At 42.1% G+C, this 22,145-nt stretch overlaps 1 protein-coding gene across 1 annotated transcript in view; it reads right to left on the bottom strand.

Moving 5' to 3' along the window:
* The window catches only part of PRG4 (proteoglycan 4), a 486,064-nt gene that overhangs the window by 382,960 nt on the left and 80,959 nt on the right, over positions 1–22,145 (bottom strand). The window lies entirely within an intron of this gene.

The raw sequence follows: 22,145 nt of genomic DNA, 5'->3' as shown, positions 1-22,145 counted from the left end.
CCCTCCATTTTAGTTACTCGCCTCAGGGAGTTGGGAGTCGATGGATCAGCGCTTAGCCTCCTGACATCTTTTCTCGATCAGCGAAATCAAAGGGTCAAGTTGGGTGACTTCCTTTCCCCTGTCAAGCCTGTGCAGTGTGGGGTTCCCCAGGGCTCATCCTTGAGCCCCACGCTCTTTAACATCTATGTGGCCCCACTCGCCAGGATTGTAAGGTCGTTCGGGCTGAAAGTTCTTTCCTATGCCGACGACACCCAGATCATGGTCTACCTTGCACAATCAGTTAACATCACTGCCCTAAATTTTAGGAACTGTATGGAGGCAGTTGCAGGTTGGATGATTAAGAACTTCCTCAAATTAAATGGGGAGAAAACCGAGGTTCTTATTTTCGGAGGCAAACAGGAGATCTGGTCTATGGACTGATGGCCCGCTGCTCTCGGTACCTGCCCCATGCCCTCCTCATCGGCCCGCAATCTGGGTGTTATCTTGGAAACTACCCTTTCTTTTGACAAACAAGTTAGCAGGACAGTTTCCACCTGCTGTGGTGTCCTAAGGGTCTTGAGAAAAATTACCCATTATTTTTCTTTTGAAGCCCAAAAACAGGTTGCGGTGGCTCTTATATCTTCCAGGCTGGACTACTGCAATGCACTATATCAAGGCACCAACAAAGGTCTGGTCCTACGCCTTCAGATAGTGCAGAATGCAGCTGCCCAGTTTGTTGTAGATGCCCCGAAAGGCTCCTCTGGCTCCTCCATCAGGAAGGATCTGCACTGGCTCCCTATGCAGGCCAGAATCAACTTTAAGGTCCTTTGCCTCACGCACCGTGCCTTGCATGGGACTGGACCCGAAGACATCTGTTCCCTGGTGTCCTACTACTCTCCTGGTAGGGCTCTCCGCTCTGCCAACAAAAAATTGCTTGCCGTCCCCCGAGTCTTAAAGGCCAGATGGGGAGGAAGGGCCTTCTGCTCTCTCGCTCCGAGACTGTGGAACTCACTTCCAGATGACCTCAAGGGTCTTGCTTCTTACGTGCTCTTCCGCAAAGCACTTAAGACCTGGCTCTTCCTTGAAGCCTACTTGTAACTGCTCTACTTTCCTCTCCACTCAAACAGCTGTACCATCCTCAAGCGCCTTGATGCCTCTGGGTTTTGCTGCGCTATACAAATCTTCGATTCATTCATTCATTCATTTATTCATGTAAAGCCTAGGGCAGTGGCAGTCCCCAGGGTTAGGGGGTCTGAAAAGTCTCCCCATTTAAAAAGTAAATAAGCCCCGGGAGGTAGTGGTCCCCAGGACAGTGGAGGAGGCTGTACAGGCCTCTCCTGCAATCATTTATTAAGAAGTCCCAGGGAGGGGGTGACCCTGGGGCAACATTAAGCCCAGGACTGTGTGCCCCCCCTTATTAAAAAATTGACTACAAGATCTGGCCCTCCCTGTGGGACCCCATGCCCCCAAGAGGCCAGGGGGTCAGGGTTTTTCTACTCTGCCCCGTTTTCTTTTTTTTCACTGTAACTTCTGGGACTCAGCTCAAGACGAGTCCCAAAATGGCTGCCATCACTTCCTTTTTTAAAGTGTTGGCAGCCAATCACATCTCAATGAGAGATCGGGAAGGATCGCGGATCCTCCACGTTTCTATATATACAGTTGGAAATTTCTTCAAATTACTCCACCACTGCTGACCGGATTTACACCAAATCACAAAAAGCACTTCCATGAACCAACAGTTACCTTTCTGCCAAAATTGGTGTAATTCCTTTCAGCAGTTCGAGCTGTAGCTGTGCCTAAAGTTTCCTATGGAAATTAGCATGGAGAAAACGCATTTTAGAAACCCCTGTTTCAGCTGCTGCTTGATGGATCACCATGAAACTTTTGAGACAGAACGTGAAGTGAGTGGCAAACTAGGTTTTACATTTTCGTGATGATTCATCAAATGATGCCAAAGTTATTGGCACAGGAAAAAACTTTCTTCCTATGGAAACTTCATCCTAGTTATAGCTACCAACTGGTGACTGCCAGTAGGTGATTAATTTACTGGCAATTAATCTAAAGGAAAATTGTTTGAATAGTTTACATCAGGGGTCTCCAAAACTTTCAATAGTGAAAGCTATTTCCGATCAATGAGTGTCATCCTGAGCTACTGCTAAATACATGGATTGGATAAGTGTACAGATAAAGGTCAAGCAACTTAAACACTGTCCCTGGAGTACCTTGGTAATGCTGCATTTAACACACAGCATTAATGGCACAAGCAGTGCTGAATTTGAGACAGTGGTTTCCGGTGCTCGGCACTAGCAATTCATTGTCGACACTTGCTCTTATGACGGCTTCCACATTGTGGTGCTGTTTGTATGATTCAGAAATGAGCAGACCTGCAGTTGTTTATTTATTCAGTATGCACTGCAAAATCTATGACAGCTTTGCAATCTAGGACCCACCCACCGCACCCCAACCGCAATCACTGCACCCAAATGTTCCTGATCCCAGCTGACACTGCTCAACTGGACCACCCTCACTGCTGACAACACCATAAGGATCATGAAAAACATCCACTCTGGAACCCCCTCGGACCTTTGCCCCCACCACACTTTCAACCGATCAGGCACTGCCATCGTCCCTGAAATCAACACCCTATTGAACAAACCTGTTGACCTGATGGATCTCAAGAACTACAGATACATCTCCCTGCCCCCCTTCCCTACCAAGGTCATTGAGAAGGCCATCAATGCCCAACTCACAGAATTCATCTAAACAACCCACACCTTTTCCATAGATCTGCAAAATCTCGGCTGGTGGAAGATCCTTCTCCTGCCTCGTGGCGATGACCTGTAACTCCTTACCTCTGCATCTCTGGCAATCACAGTCACTGCCCCAGTTCAGGAAGGACCTCAAGACCTGGCTCTTGGACTGAACTGCAGGAATCCCCCCCACCAGAGCCTTGAGATGCTGCGGTGATTAGTTGCACTTTACAAGAACCCTGATTGATTGATTAGTTTATGCATTAAAACAATTAATACCTGCCGCCCAAGCTATTTTTATAGATTTGAGGGCCTGGAATAGTGTGAATTGTCACACTTGTAGCAGAGTGCTGGTTAGTAGTTGTGTAGGTACTGTCATTGGCAATTCTGGCAGTGACAATGGGTGGTACAAGCTGCAGAGGCCTTCAGACTAGAGCCCTCGCACCTATTTTTCTTACAAATTATGCACTGGGCACAAGTTGTGTCGGCAAAGATATCTTTTCTGGTCTCAACTGCCAGTTCTGTTCCTATTCTTCTTTTTATGAATCACCTCAAGAGGTGAGTGTCTCACTGGTGAAGATAGTCTCTTTGTCAAGCAATACACAGGGACACAATCCTCTTGTTTTGAGTTCTAGTGCCCAAAATACTTCTGTTAGATGGCTAATTGACCGAAAGTCCATTGATTGATGGACAGAAACTGGCTGCATAGTAATATCACCAGATTAAGGATAATGTTTATTGTGGGTGGAATGGTAATAGAATTAGCGACAAGGCCTAACCCTTGCAGAGTTGCAGCCCCAGGTGAAAAATCACAAATATGCCGCATCACACTTTCTCCTTCCATGAATACACACATACATGCAAATTTACAATTAAATTAGAAAGTAACATTTTTGTAATGTATACCATTCTCCCTTGCTAACCTATCCCCATTAGCTATACAAGTATCATCGCAGCCAGCACCTTGCTCTTGAATACACAAGCCAGATAATAATGAAACAATATATTAAATGAAGAAACTGATTTAAGAAACTAGGTGCTCTTAAAGAAAGGAGAGAGTGACAGAACGGAGAAGAAGAGGAGAAACATAAGTAAAGAGAAGAGGGAAGAAAGGAAAGGAAAGGAGAGGAGGAAAGCAATGTGAGAAAGGAAGGAAGAGGAAAGAAAGAAAGAAAAAAAAGAAAGAAGGGAAGGAGGAAGGGAGGTGAACAAAGTAGTGATAGAAAGGAGAAAAGTAACTAAAAATAAAGAACGTTGGCAGAGAAAGAATGAAAGAATGGTTAAAGGATATGAAAGACATATACTGAAACATGAAATAGAAAATGAGGAAAGATAGCAGGAAAGGAAAAAAGAAACAGAAGAAAGAAAACCCGATGGAAATGTATGATTCAGTACTTTGTGAAGTTAGGGTCATTAGGCAGATGGATACAATATTCTTTCAAACAGTGTGTCTTATATATAAACGTGCACATATTTTCCTTATTACAGTGACAACAGTAGTTGCCCGTAATAAGAAAATGATATCATTACTCTAAGCCAATAGTCATTAAATCGAGTCCTGGCATTACAAAGGTTGAAAAAAATCTATTTGAACAGAACATCAAGAGCTAGTTGAAATCCTAAATGCAGGAATCAGTCTTTACAGAATCTTTGCATGCACATTTTCTTTCTCTAACAGGTTGAAGTCGTGAGCTGAAGTCAACCTTTATGTGTCTCTGTGGAATGGTGTAGTTCAAAACAGGAGAAAATGCATCTATTTGCTTGCTACATATGTTAACTACAAATATATTTGTATAAATAATACATGCATTAATGTATATTTTTATTATTACGAGGACAGACGCCTTTTGCAGGATCACCTCTACTATTTGCTCCAACTTTTTTCCATGATTTATTGCTAGTTTACTGACTCTGAACATAGTGCTGATGTCCAGCTCACAGTGTAAGTGCTCCAACTCCATAAGTATATTTGCAATCGAGTAATACCTAATTGGCATATTTATCTTACCTATAACTCCCTCGTATAGAGTACTCTGTGAACCCAAGGCCTGGAAGTTAAATATCACTTGTGGACTGCAGCACTGATTGTGCACCACTACATTGACAACATGAAAACGTGGCTCTAGGCCTGCCAATGCAGCCTAGAATAGCAGTTTTAAAATGGTCAATCCGACCTAGCAAATACACTTTTTTTCAGGCCTCAAACTTCCTTTTTATCACTGGTAAGTCACCCCTAAGGTACTCCCTATGTGCCCATAGGGCAGGTGCATGTTATTTAAAAAGTTGGACAAGTGTACTTAAGTTTTACATGTCCAGGCAGGTCGGAATTATCACCGGTGGAGCCACTACTCCATATACGCCTTTTTCTTTTTAGCCCTGAGGAGTCGCGGGAAGAATATCCCATATGCGACGAAACACGTGTCGGCTGGTTTGTCTAGGAAAGCATTAAAAAACCGAGACACTGACGGACTGTACAAGACACATTTTGTTTTTCATTTACTTAAGCTTTGTGTTGAAATGTACATGTGTTAATACCGACATCCCTTTCTAATTATTATTTGTTGTGTGCATGGGTATCCATTTGCAAATTTGTACTGTGTTGGTTGTTTCCTTCACAAAATTGTGGGCTATAGGGCTTATCCCCTCACCATTTTGCACCACATCCAAGCTATTCAGGTCCTAAATCAATAGCGTCTACAGTTCGCAGAGCACCCTTTCTTTTCCCTGAACCTAAAAACCCTTCTGTAAATACAGCATATAGGGGTAGACCATGTCCCAAGCAGATGTAACCCACACCTAGATCTGCCCCTGTTATTATCTAGGAAGCAGAGTGGCACCAAGCTCAGTGGAGGGAAAATCAATCTCAGAACTGATTTAGCAGGAGGTGTTTCTTATTTCCCTAGACACACCTTAGAGCTGGACTTGGGGAAAACAGAGGAAGGACTGTGCCTGCTAAAACAAAGCACTGGTATGCTGAAAATGGCATGCAGCTGCTGTTTTACCTGTTGAGAGAAACCCCAAGGGGTGGACCTGCTTTCTACTTGAACAGTAGAGAGGGCTCAATGTGCTAGTTTGCTAGTGATCACTGACATAATATTGGAATCAACATTATTGTTTTAAAAGCATACAAAAATATAATTTCTTCATATATGTATATATATATTTTCGCTGAAAAAACCATAGGTTTCAGGGGTGTTATAGTTAGCTGGATATTTCACTCGTACAAAACTATAGAAATTCCTCCATTATTGTAAGTTCTGCTAACTATAACTCGCACTCCCGCAATGCACTGCTGATGATGTCACATATTACATCATTCATGACATGGTCAGTGACATCACTGATGACATCTCAAATGACATCACTTACCTCCAGTAAGCGCCACAGAGCTGTGTTGCAGAGTGGTGTAAAAAGGGGCATGGCATGGGCCACCTCTCTGCAACGCAGAGCACTGGCACTTACTGGAGGTAAGTGGTGGGCTTGTTGGCCCCCAGGGACCCTCAGGATTGAAGAGAAATTAATTCTCCAACTTAAAACGCGCCACAGGGCCTGTTTGCACACATGTTACCTCAGGCCCGCCTCCTCTCTTAACCATTGTGCAAACGCACCCCCTGGCGCGTTTTAAGTTGGGGGATTAAGTCCCCTTGAATCCTGAGGGTCTTTGGGGTCCAATAGCCCACCAGGAACCTCCAGTAAGCGCCACAGACCTGCGTTGCAGAGAGGTGTAAAAAGGGGCGTGGCCTCTGAAACCTCTCTGCAAAGCAACTCCCTGGCGCATACTGGAGGCACCTGGCGGGCTAGCTGGCCCTCAGGGACACTCAGTATTCATGGGGAATTTATTCCCCAACTTTAAATGCACTAAGGGCGCATTTGCTGAGTGTTGCAGGGATGGGGTGTGGCGTAGCTGCGATGCCGGCTTTTTAACATTTTTTTTAAGAGGGGGGCTGTGTGACCCCCCTCTCTTGGCTATTTTTGTGCCCTGGGGACCCCATCCTCCAGGGCCTGGCCCCCTTTTTTTAAAAATAAAAAAGTAAATGGGAGGGGCCCCCCCTCCGTGGCCAATTACGGCCCCAGGGACCCCATCCCCCGTGGCATGGATAAACATATTTTTTTATAGGAAGGGGGGCTGCATGCCCCATCCCCCGGGGGCCCGTCTTTATATTTTAATATATATATATATATATATCTTCCACTAATGCCTCGGATGCCTCCAATCCAGAAGGCAACCAAGATGTGGCAATTGATCCAACAAAAAAACCCAATTTTTTATTACAATTTCAGATGATCAGCAAGAACCGCACAGAAACATATCAAGATACGAATGCACAGAGAGGACGAGGCAACAAAGGTGGAATTGCCGCAATAAACAAGCCAAAAAGAGGAGGTCAGGGCGGAAACAAAGCTCCAATGGGAATGGCAAGAACCAAAAATGAATATGACAGTTGTAAATCTATCACAGAGAACCCTCACCCAAGTGGAGGAGAGCACCTTGGGGTTAGGACTTTCATTTTGTCCCTCGATGAATATGAATTTTGCAGACACACAAATAGATTTATTTCTGTTTTCAAGAAAATTAAAATTGAAAAAATGGTTTGAGACCAAGCCAAAGACCGGGGAAACTGTGAGTACCTCAACAGCCATAATTAATCTTGATATGAATGATTTTGAACTGCTACAAATCATCAACTCAGACTCTGTTGATTGTAACAATACCCTAGACTATGATACTTGGGGAACTGATGTGGGGGTGAATCCGGGTTCAAATTTCAGACCCAAATCTATCTTTCTCCCTATGATCCAATGTGACGCCATTGAGGTTTTTGAGAAGGGGGTGCTGAAAGATCTTATGAAAATACGTAACCACAAACTTTCCTGGACTAAGAAAAATCTTACTTTTCTACAAATGACAGCTTTAGATCATTTGAAAAGTGATAAGAGTATTGTTATCAGACAAAGTGATAAGGGGGGGAATGTTGTGGTACTTGACAAAGACAAATATTTGAAGGAAGGACAACGCCAACTGAATGATGTTGAATGTTATTGTAAAGTTAATTGTGATGAGCTATCGCGATCGAATATAGCTTTCAGAGATCTTTTGTTGGAATGGAGTGATAAGGGATTATTGGAAAGTGAAGAATTTCAATATTTATATTGTGCACATCCTAGAACACCAATACTATACTTACTTCCCAAACTCCATAAAAATCCCACTGAACCCCCTGGCCGTCCCATCGTATCCTCTATTGGATCTCTTCTAGAGCATACATCTAAGTATATAGACCACTATCTTAGACCTTATGTGATGGCTCTTCCATCTTATATCAAAGACACCACTGATTTCCTTACTGTCATAAATGGATTGCACTGGGAAACCAATTACATCTTAGTTACTCTAGATGTGAGTAGCTTGTATACGAGTATTCAACATCATTACGGCCTGGAGGCAGTAAAACATTTCCTGAGAACACGTTCAGTGTCCTACCTAAGACATTCTGAAATTATCATTTCTATGATCAATTTCTGTCTCAATAACAATTTCTTTTTCTTTAACGACATCTTGTATCGACAGTCACAGGGCACAGCCATGGGGACCTGCTTCGCCCCCAGTTAAGCGAACCTGTACATGGGATGGTGGGAGGAGCAGGTCGTCCGGGAGATGGCAGAATTTGACAACGTGGCCCTGTGGCTTAGATACATAGATGACATTTTCTTTATTTGGTGCGGGGATGAGACATCTCTAAAATCATTCATTGGACAATTAAACTGTAACACCCTGAATCTTACACTCACTGACCACTTTAGTAAACAGTCTATTGAATTCTTGGACATAGTGGTAGAGGTCTCCAATGGCCAACTTAACACCAGACTCTTTCGTAAAAAAACGGCGGGTAACAGCATTTTAAATGCCAACAGTTGTCACCCGCGGAATCTGGTATACAGTATTCCTTATGGAGAACTTCTCTGTGCTAAACGTAATTGTAGCACGCAAGAAGCCTATGTTAAAGAAGAAAAAGTGATGTGTGAAAGATTTCACAGCAGAGGATACTGCAAAAAAATGATCCTTATGGCAAAAAAACGTGTTGAAGAAAAGAAGAGAGAAGAACTGTTAAATCCGAGACTAGTTGAACAGGAGCAGGAAAAAGTCAGATTTATCACCACTTTCTCTGGCCAAGCCAATGAGGTGCGAAAAATCTTTAAAAAACATTGGCATGTCTTGCAAACCGACACCCATCTCAAAAGATATCTAAATGATAATCCCCAAATTACTTTCTGTAGGGGAAGGTCTTTGAGAGATGAACTAGGCCACAACTATGTTACCCCTGGGGACACCGGGAATATCCATAAAGAGGGAGGCTTTAAATGCTGTCGCAAATGCAAGTCATGCAAAAACAGTTCTGATTGTAAGTCACTCACGGTCCCTAACACCAACAGAGAATTTGTGATACGCAAACGTCTCACATGCACCACACCGTATAGTGTCTATGTTCTAATCTGTCCCTGCAAGTAATGGTACGTTGGCAGTACCAAACATGAGGCCAAGAAAAGAATACTAGAACACTTACGAGCTTTTCACAATAACAATAAACAATATCCCGTAGCAAGACACTTTTTTACAGAGCATATGCAAAATGAAAAATTGGTCCAGGTGGTGGTAATTGATAATGTTGATCTTGGTGTGCAAGGAGGCAATCGAGAACTGTCCCTCAGAAAATTAGAGTCAAAGTATATTGTAGATTTTGACTGCCTATCCCCCAAAGGATTAAATAACAGTGAAGAATTGGCAATACATTTACACGAATGAGATTGTGAACTATATGTATACTGTCTGTGGTCTTTATAGTTTTTAATGGTACTATTTTCATTATCTTAGATTTCACACAATGCGTTGTAGCGGAAGACTCTCTGATGATACAGCGGAATCTATATCACCCTAATGGACACGGTATTTTAATCCAGACATGGTATTCGTCTTAATCGCCCACTGGGGCGGGACTTCTGATGCCACTCCCTTGATGGATACGGTATTTGAATCCAGACATGATATTTGTCTTAATCGCCCACTGGGGCGGTACTTAGATGCCCCTCCCTGAAGTAGTATTGACAGTTGCACCAGCCCACTTGGGCACAATTACTTTGTGGCTTAATACTGTGTGGCCCTTGCATCTATCAGCCCACTGGGGCAAGACATGATGATATATATCTGATATCGCTAACCCTGTGATTCCTTGGAATGTGGTGTCATAATACGGTGAAGAAGATACGCGATTTTCAGTGTTTTGTTTATTTACTCCATCGCTTTTTGGAATGTGGCCAATCACAATTAAGTTTATATTTGCCATGGGAGCGACACTGAATTAATGTTTACTGGGGTGAATACGATTCCGATTTGCATAATAGAGATACCACCTCGACAATCATGCTTTTAACTACATTACAGTACTATCTGTATGAATTATGCACATGTTTTACAAAGGTGTTCCGATAATATTTTTTGCACAGATTACTGTGAAAGTGACTGTCATGATTATAATTAAGTTTCAAACTGTGCTAGTAACTGTTATAGGCAAATGTCAGCATGGTTTTTGTCCATTACAACATGTCCGCCGCTTCACGCATAATTCACTAAGCACGAGGGTGATGTGGGTTTAAATATGGCTGTAAACATCAACAAGACGAGCGTGATCAAGCCTTAAGTGGCGAAACGCGTCGTGAGACTATATTCGTCTGCCGGAATAAAATACCGCAACGGAAGCTTTGGGTGTCCTGCTTTTTCTTCGTAATTGAGGAGAATATTTGGAGAGAATATATATATATATATATATATATATATATATATATATATATATATATATATATATATATATATATATATATACAGGGACTGTCCCTGACAAGAAACGGCGCAGCAGAGTGCTTCACTAATGAGGGTGAATTCACCAACCGGGGCAAACTGGAGTGCCTAAACATCGCAATGGATTGTCACATTACCACTGTGAACTTGTACAAGTACAGTGTCATTGCAGAACCCACTGTGGGAAAAAACTATTGGCAGCAAATACTACAATTCCTAGAATCCATTGCCAGGAATCACGTGCTACCAAGCGCATACGAAGCTACACTACTAAAGACAGTGGAGACATGGAATAGTAACTGCCTCTCGATACCGCATTGCCATTTAGCCCTAGAAGAAAGTGCAGACAGCACTGAAACGCGTTGGCTCACAAGAGGTATTAACGGGAGCTGAATCACCTCCAACATGCAATAAATGAAAGTTTTTAAACTTACCTGCTGTCGAGTGCTTCTTTGTATATATATATATATATATATATATATATATATATATATATATATATATATATATATATATATATATATATATATAGTTTAAAGAAGTACATCTTAAATATTTTAATATATACCATTAAATCCTTCCCTGCTTATGACGGAACCACGCCGTCATGAACCACGGGCGGCGTGTGCTCATGACGGCATGGTTCTGTCATGGAGCTGCCGCTCCGCCCACGCATCATTAATTCCCCGCCTGTGCGGGCGAATTAATGAGCGGGAGGGCAGTGACGGAACCACGCCATCATGAGCACACGCCGTCCGTGGCGTCGCCGCGCTCACCCCCCACCCTCCCGCGCCGCGGCGAAATTCACACCATGGCCAAGGGGTTAATATATTTTAAATTAAATAAATCACACTAATATTTAATACTCTATATAATATATACTTACATAAACAAGCATACATGTGCAAATTTGTATATATATATATATATGTATATATACACATATATATAATCTAACACATTTATATATAATATATCTATATTTTGTTTACAAAAAACAGAAAAAATATTACCCATTCAATTACAAAAGATTAAATAAATTGCCAAACAATTAAAATACAAAATAAAAAACAAAGAATACATTTACAAAAAATATAGTAATAATTTTAAAACAAAAAAATATAAACAAATACTATTAAATTAAAATTATAAACAAATATTCAAAAATATATTTAACTAATATTAGTAAATGTATTGGAGTCTGGGAATAATATATATACTATTCCCACTCCAGTTTACGCAACAGTAGAGAAATTGTAGGACTTCGGGGGGGGAGGGGGTTAAATATATTATTACCACTCAAAACTGTTGGAAAACCTTGATCTTGGAAAGGGGTTAAATTTAATATTCCGTCTGTGCACCATTAGGGAAAGCACTTGACTTCGCAGGGGTCACATTTACTATTTCCACTCTAGTCTGTGCAACAGTAGGAAATGCTTTGGACTTTGGAAGGGTTAATTTCCTACTTTCACTCTGGTCTGTGCAACAGTAGTGATAGCGTTGGACTTATGAGGAGTACAATTTTGTATTCCCACTTCCGCCTGTGTAACAGTAGGGAAAGTGTTGGACTTCAGAGGGGTAAAATGTACTATTCCCACTCCAATCTGTGCAACAGTAGGGAAAGCATTTACTTTGGAGGGGCCACATTTACTATTTCCACTCCAGTCTAAGCAACAGTAAGTTAAAGCATTGGACTTTGGACAGCTTAAATTTACTACTCCCACTCCAGTCTGTGCAACAGCATGGAAAGTGTTGGACCTTGAGGGGGATTAATTTACTATTCCCACTCCAGTCTTTGCAACAGTAGGGAAAGTGTTGGACTTCAGAGGGGTAACATGTTTTAGTCCCATTCCAATCTGTGCGATTTCGTATTTCCACTTCAGTCTGTGTAAAAGTAGGGAAAGGTTTGGACTTCAGAGGAGTAAGATTTACTATTTGCACTACAGTCTGTGCAACAGTAGGGAAAGCATTTACCTTGGAGGGGCCACATTTACTATTTCCACTCCAGGCTAAGCAACAGTACGGAAAGCGTTGAACTTCCGAGGTGTACAATTCTGTATTCCCACTTCAGCCTTCGTAACAGTAGGGAAAATGTGGGACTTCAGAGGGGTAAGATTTACTAGTCCCACTCTAGTCTGTGCAACAGTAGAGAAAGCATTTACCTTGGAGGGGCCACATTTACTATTTCAACACCAGCCTAAGCAACAGTTGGGAAAGCGTTGGACTTCGGAGGGGTTACATTTAATATTTCCACCCCAGTCTGTGCAATAGTAGGGAAAGCGTTGGCCTTCAGAGGGGTTACATTTACTATTCCCACTACAGTATGTGCAACAGTTGGGCAAGCGTTGAACTTCAGAGTAATTAAATGTGCTATTCCTACTCTAATCTGTGCAACAGTAAGGATCGTTTGGGCCTCAGAGGGGTTACATTTACTATCCCCACTCCAGTCTGTGCAACAGAAGTCAAAGTGTTGGACATCAGAAGGTTAAGATGTACTATTCCCACTCCAGTTTGTGCAACAGCAGGGAAAGTGTTCAGTTTTGGAGAGGTTACATTTACAATTCTCACTCTAGACTGTTCAACAGTAGGGAAGGTGTTGGACTTTGGTGGGGTAACATTTAATATTCACACTCTCGTCTGTGCAACAGTAGGGAAAGCGCTGGACCTCACAGGGTTTAAATATTCCATTCCCACTCCAGTCTGTGCAACAGTAGGGAAAGTGTTGGACTTCAGAGGCATAAGATTTGCTATTCCCCTTCCAGTCTGTGCAACAGTAGGGAAAGGGTTGGGCTTCAGAAGGGTAAGATGTACTATTGTCATTCCAGTCTGTGCAACAGTAGGGAATTCATTGGACTTCTGAAGGATACGATGTGTTATTCCCACTCCAGTCTGTGTAGCAATAGGGAAGCATTGGACTTCACATGGGTTAAATGTAATATTCCCAGTCCAGTCTTTGCAACAGTAATGAAAGCGGTGGACCTCGGAGGGGTTAACTTTACTATTCCCAATCCAGGCTGTGCAACAGTAGGGAAAGTGTTGGACTTCAGAAGGGTAAGATGTACTATTCACACTCCAGTCTGTGCAACTGTAGGGAAAGTGTTGGGCTTCGGAGGAGTTCAATTTACTATTTCCACTCCAGTCTGTGCAACAGTAGGGAAGGCGCTGGACTTCGGAGAGGTAAGTTTACTATTTCCACTCTAGTCTGTGTAACAGTAGGGAAAGCGTTGGACCTCGGAGGGGTTATATTTACTATTACCACTCCAGTCTGTGGAACAGTAGGGAAAGTGTTGGGCTTTAGAAGGGTAAGATTTACTATTCCCACTTCAGTTTGTGCATCAGTAGGGAACTCACTGGACTTCAAAGGGATACGATTTACTATTCCCACTCCAGTCTGTGCAACAGTAGGGAAAGCACTGGACTTCGGAGGGGTAACATTGACTATTGCCACTCCAGTATAAGCAGCACCAGGTAAACTACTTCACTTCCAACACACTACATACTTGAACAGCCCTATTAATATAGAAAAAATATAAAACTATAAATATAAACATTACTTAACATAAAATACATGAATTTGAATTTGAATTTAAAATATTTGTATAGCGCACCATTCACCAGGCGGTTTCTTGGCGCTGTGGAAGCAACTTTAGCAGTAGGGACGAGAACTGGCAAAAAGAAAAAAGAAGGGGGGTCAGTTTACATTGCAGAACGCCTGAGTGAATAGAAAGGTCTTGAGATCTTTTCTAAAAGTGGAATATTGTGTGGCCAGACGTAAGTGGTCGGGGAGGGAATTCCAGAAGGATGGTGCTAGGAATTAAAAATTGGTTCCACCCCATTTCTTACGTCTGTACCGGGGAACCTGAAGAAGAGCTTGAGTAGATGAGCGAAGCTCACGAGCAGGGGTATATTATTTTAACAATGAAGAGATGAAAGCAGGGGCAGTGCCCTGGCGGGCCTGAAAGACCATGCAGCCTGTTTTAAAAAGGGATCGCTCCCTAACAGGTAGCAAGTGTAGTGCCTTCAATAGAGGGGTAGAGTGGTGGGAACGAGAGAGGCCATGCACCAGTCTGGCCGCCTGGTTTTGAACCAGCTGGAGCTTCCGCAGACTATACGCTGGGATGCCGTTGTAGAGGGCGTTGGCATAGTCCAGCCGGGAAACAACCAGAGCGGACATGATTAGCTTAAGTGCAGGAGGAGAGAAAAAACAAGAGACAGAGCGAATAGTTCGAAGAACAAGAAAGCAGGAAGAAACAACAGAACTGATTTGTGAGTGAAGGTTGAGCTGATGGTTGAGTTTGATGCCCAGAGTCTTAACTGAGGGAGAGGGTGTGGGAGAGGATCCAAGAGAAGAAGGCCAAAAGGAAGAATTCCAGGGACTGGAGGAACCACCCGTAAGGACCAATTCTGTTTTGTCAGGGTTCAACTTCAGATGGTTGTGGTTCATCCAGTCCCTGATAAAAATCATAATAGACTGAAAATTGGAAATAGAGTGAGAGGAAGAGGACAGATTGAAGATGAGCTGGAGGTCGTCTGCATAATTGTAGACAGTGACCTCCAGTTGCTGAAGTGCGAAAATCAGAGGATAGATATAAAGATTGAACAAAAGAGGGGAGAGAGAAGAACCCTGGGGGACACCACATGTGACTTTGAGTTGGGTAGCTGAGAAATCCCCTAACCGGACCGCCTGGGTGCGGTCCCTCAGGAAGGACGATAGCCAGACCAGGGCTGAGCCCCCGACCCCCGCCGCTCCGACACGGGAAAGTAAGATGGAATGATCCACCGTATCGAAAGCGGCGGAAAGATCGAGGAGCACCAGAGCCTGGCGGCAGTTTTGGTCCATGCCCTCCCTGAGGTTATTAAGGACCGACACCACGACAGACTCGGTGGAGTGCCTAGGCCGAAAGCCTGCCTGGCGGGACGCTAGGCCCCCATTGGCTTCCACATGGGCACTGAGGACCGATGTTACGTGTCGCTCCAGCACCTTGCCCAAGTAGGGCAGGAGAGAGATGGGACGATAGTTGGCTGGAGCAGAGGGGTCCGTGCCAGGCTTTTTAAGAAGGGGCACTATGGTGGCGGTTTTAAGTGCTGGAATTACCACCCCCTGGGCCAAAGAGTTGTTAAGAAGGGAGATTGGCGGTTTAGGGCAAACTGAGTAAATCTGTTGCAAAATATGGGCTGGACAGATATCCGCCGGGGAGCCAGACTTAACTTTGGGGAGTATTGTGAGAAACATTTCTTCAGTAAGCGGGGGGATAGAGGAAAGACAACAGTGAACAGAAGGGGGAGAAGGCTCGGAGAAGGTGGGGGAGGGAAGTGGGATATTAGCTTTAATATTACTAATTTTTTCTAAAAAATAAACATTCAAAGAATCACAGAGGGATTGAGTGGGGGGGGGCTTAAGGGTGGCCCTGTCAGAATAGGCCAAGTCCTGAACGATGGAGAAGATCTCCCTAGATTTGTTCTCTGCCATAAGAATTTTTGTTGAGAAATATTCAGATTTAGCCTTTAGTATGGCCCTTTTGTAATCGCTCAGCACCGTCAAATAATGAGTTTTTAATAGAGGGCAATAGTCTTTTCTCCATTGCCTCTCGGCCCGCCGGAGAGTCAACTTCTTGGTCTTTAAGTCATCACCAAACCACCGATTCGACTCCTTGGATCTTCGGGTTGATATCCGTCGTAATGGGGCTACCGTGTCGCAGCCTTCGGCAAGCCAGGTGTCGATAGCAGCGGCTTGAGAGATAGAGGATAAGCCCTCTAAGTTAGGTGCAGAGTTTAAAAGGGAGGATGACAATGCAGGGAGGTCTACCCTGTTCCAATTCCGCGCCCAGGTGTTTTTGACAGGCGGGATCTTTGTGGCCAACTTGAGGCAGAGGGAGAATGAAATCAGGGCATGGTCTGACCAGGGGCAAGGGCACACGGACATGGAAGAGACCAAGGTGTTGAGAGACCAGACCTGGTCTAGTACATGACCGTGAGTGTGTGTAGGGGTCAGGAGGTGAGAAACAAAATTCAGGGATGTAAGAGAGTCAGAAAATGGCTTCGAAGCGGTGCATTCGTTGGGGTCCGAGGGCCAATAATTGAAGTCCCCCAATACCAGAACTGAGGTGTGATTAATCGCTAAGGTGGCTAATAAGTCTTGGAATGCTGGCAAGAACAGGTGAGAGGGCTGGGGAGGGCGATACATTAATAGACAGGTGAGCGGAGGAGAGAAGGCAAGAGAACGCGCCACAAGGTGCTCGGTGGGATTGATAGGGGAGGAGGGAAGGAGTTGAAAGTTGTGCTCTGATCGAGAGATGAGGGCCACACCTCCCCCTGCCTTTCCTGCTGGTCGATCAGCACGGAGGGCCACATAAGAAGGGGGAAGAGCGGCCAATAGAGAGGGTAGGGAAGACTCACAGAACCATGTTTCTGTTAACAATAACATGTCAGGCTGGTGAGTGTCGAGCAGCACAAAAAGCTCCTGATGGTGCTTTACTGCCGACCTGGTATTAAGTAAAATAATGGACAATGAAGGTGAGAGGGGTGAAGAGCCTGAATGGGGAGCATGGGACAAAGGAGGAGCTGGGTTAGTAGGTATAGAATGAAGGGAGGTGGGTTCAAGGCCAAGAGCAGAAATGCGCTTGATGACGGGGACATCCAGGGGCCAGTGACCCTGCATAGCCAGTAGCTCCTCAGATGTATACGGGGGGACATGAGGACAATATTAATAAACAATGTAATAATTAATTTTCTGTATTGTAATTTTATTGTATTGTAATTGCATTTATATAGTGCTTACTACCCCTGACGAGGCATTGAAGCACTTTTTCGGTGAGTAGCATGCTACTCCGGAACCCATAAAGGATTAGTAGTGAATTAGTATAGTGAAATATGAGCCACTTGAGTGGTGGATATGTTAGTAAGTTATTTGGATTCAGAAGGATAGTGGAGGGATAGAAGATGGAAAAAGGTTTGCATTTATATAGCTCTTGCTACCCCTGATAGGGTGTTGAAGGACTTTTGCAGCGAGGGGCACGCGACTCTGGACCCCATAAAGGATTAGTGGTGAATTAGTATAGTGAAATATGAAAGTAATTTGAGTGGTGGATATGTTAGTCAGTTATTTGGATTGAGAAGGATAGCGGAGGGACAGAAGAGGGAAAAAGGTGTGCATTTATATAGCGCTTGTTACCACTGATGAGGTGTTGAAGCGCTTTTTCGGCGGGTAGCCCGATACTCTGGAACCCATAAAGGATTAGTGGTGAATTAGAACAGTGAAATAGGAAATTAATTTGAGAGGTGGACATGTTAGTCTATTATTTGGATTGAAAAGGATAGTGGAGGGATAGAAGAGGGAAGGATTTAGACATATTTTTTTTGCGCTCATAGAAGTAGGAGGAAGCTTGGGATAAGTTAAAGGGATGTGGAGGAGGAAGAGTCAGAGGCAGGGGTTTAGAAAGGTTTGTTTTGGGGGATCGGAATAGTAAAAGAGGTATGAGATGATACAAGGAGGCGTAGGGTAGTGGAGAGTCTAGAAAGGGTTATTTGGGGTATCATTAGTTGTATGGGGTTTAGGATGAATGAGAGAGTGGAGGTAGTGTATATATTGATAGAGGTATAGGGTGAGAAATAGGGTAGTGCCTTGGAAAGAGTAGTAGAAAGAGGTTTGAGATGAGTCAGAGAGTTGAGGTAGAGGACATATTGAGAGCGGTATAGACTGCTCTTCATCAGGAATAAAATCACCAAACACATTCAACAAAGGAACCTCCGCTCTAGAGTGGCACCTCGTCTCAAAATCCCAAGATATAAGAAAAACATATGGGTGGCACATCCTTCTCTGTTCAAGCAGCCAAACTATGGAACTCTTTACCCCCCAACATAAGATCCATGGATAACCACCTTATCTTCAGGAAATTCCTCAAGAAGTGGCTCTTCCCCACATAACCACCATAGGCAAATATGAGTATGCAGCATATTCCTCTGTATATAAGCATGTATTTGTTCTATAGATATGTACCTATATATGTGTATTGCTTTGTGTGAACGTGTAGAATAATTATGTTTAAAAAAAAAATATTAATTAGTTCTGCGAAACAAATGTACATATTACTGATAGTTACATTATTCTATGCTTTTATTATTATTATTATTATTTGCTGTTTTATAACGCGCTCCATTACTCCAGAGTATCCTGGCGCGAAAAAGGAAAACAAGCAAGTGGCCATCTAAAGGAAAAATAACACTAATAGGCTTTTAACATGTATTTGAGGGTCTGCATAAAAAAAAGTAAATATTTTATCATAACTATTTTTCTACAATTGCTTCACTATTGAATACAAAAATAATATATATATATATATATATGTAAATACATAAAATTAATTTTAAGTACAACATTTGAAAGTAGGAGTTAATTTTATGCATCTTTAATCCACATATACTTACTTCCTTTATGCATCTATATACCTTCCATGTACTTATGGATCTATACATTTATTACTTTTATTGTAATTAAGAATATCCAATGCACTACCCTAGGTCATTGATTATCTACAAAATGCCCTTTTATTCAAGTTACATGTACATCTATCAGCCATGCAATTTCTTCCTTGAGCTTCAGATATAATTGATTACCATATAAGGTAATATGTAAGCATTCAATTTTTATTGTCTGACTTATGTGCAGTGCTGCGTTTAGCTGAGAGCAGCCTCAGAGAGGTTGTTGGCAGAACAATGCATACCTTAACGCACACCAGTTCATACATTAATTTTACACAGCAGATGTTCCAAGCAAATATATTACCATGGCAGGTGCCTATGTGCGCCCTGTGATTGGCAACCTTATAAACACCGGAAGAGCGTCAATCTCCCTCACCTGGCTGCTCTAAAAGAATAATGCTTATTTAATTATTTCTTAATTAACTTTCTACCCTATAGTCTTACAAACCTAGCAACCAACGCCTAGAATATAATGAAAATAAATAAGTATAACACGATTTTACATAATTTATAAACAATTACATAATTAATTAACAAGTAATAGTTAATTGTTAATCATTTATTACTTAATTAACCTCCTACGCTCCAGCCCTCCAAACGCAGTAGGCCATACCTAAAATCTAACTAAAAGAAATAATGATTACACAATTTACATAATTAATAATACAGAATATATTTATGTATACATTAATAACTTCTTTTTAAAATATAATTTATTTAACTTACCACTGTATACTCCTATAAACCTAGTAACTCACAACTAAAATATAACTATAATAAATAGATATTACCCAATGTACATAATTAATAATCAATTCAAAATGTAATCATAAAGTATTGATTAATTATTATTAACTATTACTTAATACACTTTCCACCCTTTACTCATAAAAACATAGCAACCCACACCTAAAATATAAGTATAATAAATCAATATTGCATAATATACATAATCACAATCTTACTTAAACATTATCAATTAACTGATAATTAAGTATTACTTAATTATTTTCGCACTCTAATCACCCCTCAAACCCACCAACACGCTACAACACTATAAATTACTATTAATAATTAAATTACGAATTCTAAATCACTTACAAACTATATTTTTAAATATTAATAACAATTATACACATAATACAAACATATAAAATTTATATATAAACCAAAACACCCGAAATAGTTTTAAAAATGATATTTTTTACAACTCTTTTATTGGCAATGATATTTACAATAATGATATTCTTAACAACAATATTTATAACCTGAAAAAACTATATTCTTGACAAGGATATTTCTGCACCATGATATTTTTGCATCACAATATTTTTTTTGTTGATATTTCTGTCCCTTGATATTTACAACTCGATATTTAGTCCAAATACTATTTGCCAGCCTCCTGTTAAGCTCCAAGAACAAGAAAGCTGCAAGAAGCCTGCAACAAAGAAGAGCCAGCTGACCAATTCCAATTGGATTTTCCCTGGGCCCTGCTTGTGGCCCTGGGAGGTTGATTCCTATCTCACTAAAAAGTGCCCAAAAGTTCTGTGAACTTTGGGTGGTATTAGACTGTACTTTCTCCCCCTCACAATTGCAAAAGCGAACACTTAAAAACAAATTTGCATTTTTTACTACAAAAAAACAGAAGCTACAATGGGACCACCGCTGTTTCGCTGTCACCGACATCGCCAGTCAGATTCTACTTAATACTTTGCCCTGCTGAAAGCCGCTTGGCTTCCAAAAAGTTTCTATGTTTCAACATGGAGGATTTCACAAGTACCAGTGCTGAGTATCATATTGCCATTGTCAAACCCTCTGTCGGATCCAGCCATCATCCGGCCTCTCCATAAAAAAGTCTTAGGGCCTGATTGTGAGTTCAGTGGTCCAACAGAACGCCGGACCCGTGTTGGCAGTCCCTGGACCGCCAAACTGGCGGTCCATCCACTGTATTACGAATAGAGCAGTAGGACGGCCACAGGCCAGCCTCAACCACTGGGGAACGTGGATAATAGGAGAGTTGTGTCCATGAGTAAAGTCTGTCGTGGCCGGTGCAGCTAAATGTGGTGGGCGGGGTGAGGGAAGGCGAAAGACAACAAAGAGGGAAGATAACATTTAAAAAATGAAAACCACTTACCTTGCGCTTGCCGCTTCGCCGACTTGGCGATGCGGCGAGCTCAGGGTAAGTGGTTTACTTTTTTTTAAATGTTATTTTCCCTCGTCGTCATCTGTCAAATACCCCCCCCCCCGCCCCACCACTTTAACCTGCACCAGCAGTCACTGAGTAAAGTGATTGTAACATGCAGTCAGTGACGCTGTAAACAATGGGGCATATTACCAAGCAATAGCGATAATTATCGCTATTGCTTGGTTAGAGACGAAAATTTACCGCAGCGCAGCGGCGATTTTTACCGCAAATAAAACTTGGTATTACCAAGGTTTAACGCAAATGCGGTAAAAATCGCTGCAAAGCATGAATATCGCTGAAAAGTCAGCGATATTCATGCATTACCGAGCTAATGCTCTTAGCCATGTTATCCACCTCCCATTGGATAACATGGCTAAGAACTGCTCAGGGCAGGTGTTAGCTTAGCGCGAATATCTCCAAAAGTTGGTAATAGGAGATAGCGATGTTAGCGACTGTTTTCAGTCTCTAACATCTTGGCACGCCCACTTTGCATCTCATTAGTGATAAATATCACTGACATGCAAAGTGGGGCCCAAGATGGTCGCTATCTCCTACTAGCTGTCGCTAACTGGTGTTAGCAGCAGCTAGGTAATAGGGAGATAATTTTATCTCCTCTTTCTTGGCTTTTAAAGCCAAAAAAGCGGAGATAAACCCCCTTGATAATATGCCCCAATGTTTTTCTCATCTGAATTTCATTTTACAGGGATAATAAACTGGAAGTTACCCGTTGCACAGTAGTAATAGATGTACTAGTAGGCATTAATTAGTACTGTTTCTCTAAATAAAATGTGTCTATGGGCCACATTGTTTATAGTTAAAAATATGTTACGACATTTGAAATTGACATACAATAAATGGCTTGGAAATCACCAGTTATTGTGGGAAACATATTATTCGGTTT

This window comes from Lissotriton vulgaris, chromosome 1_1 (genome assembly GCF_964263255.1).
Source record: "Lissotriton vulgaris chromosome 1_1, aLisVul1.2, whole genome shotgun sequence".
In the NCBI taxonomy this organism is placed as follows: Eukaryota; Metazoa; Chordata; class Amphibia; order Caudata; family Salamandridae; genus Lissotriton; species Lissotriton vulgaris.
This window is presented reverse-complemented; position numbering and strand designations above follow the sequence as displayed.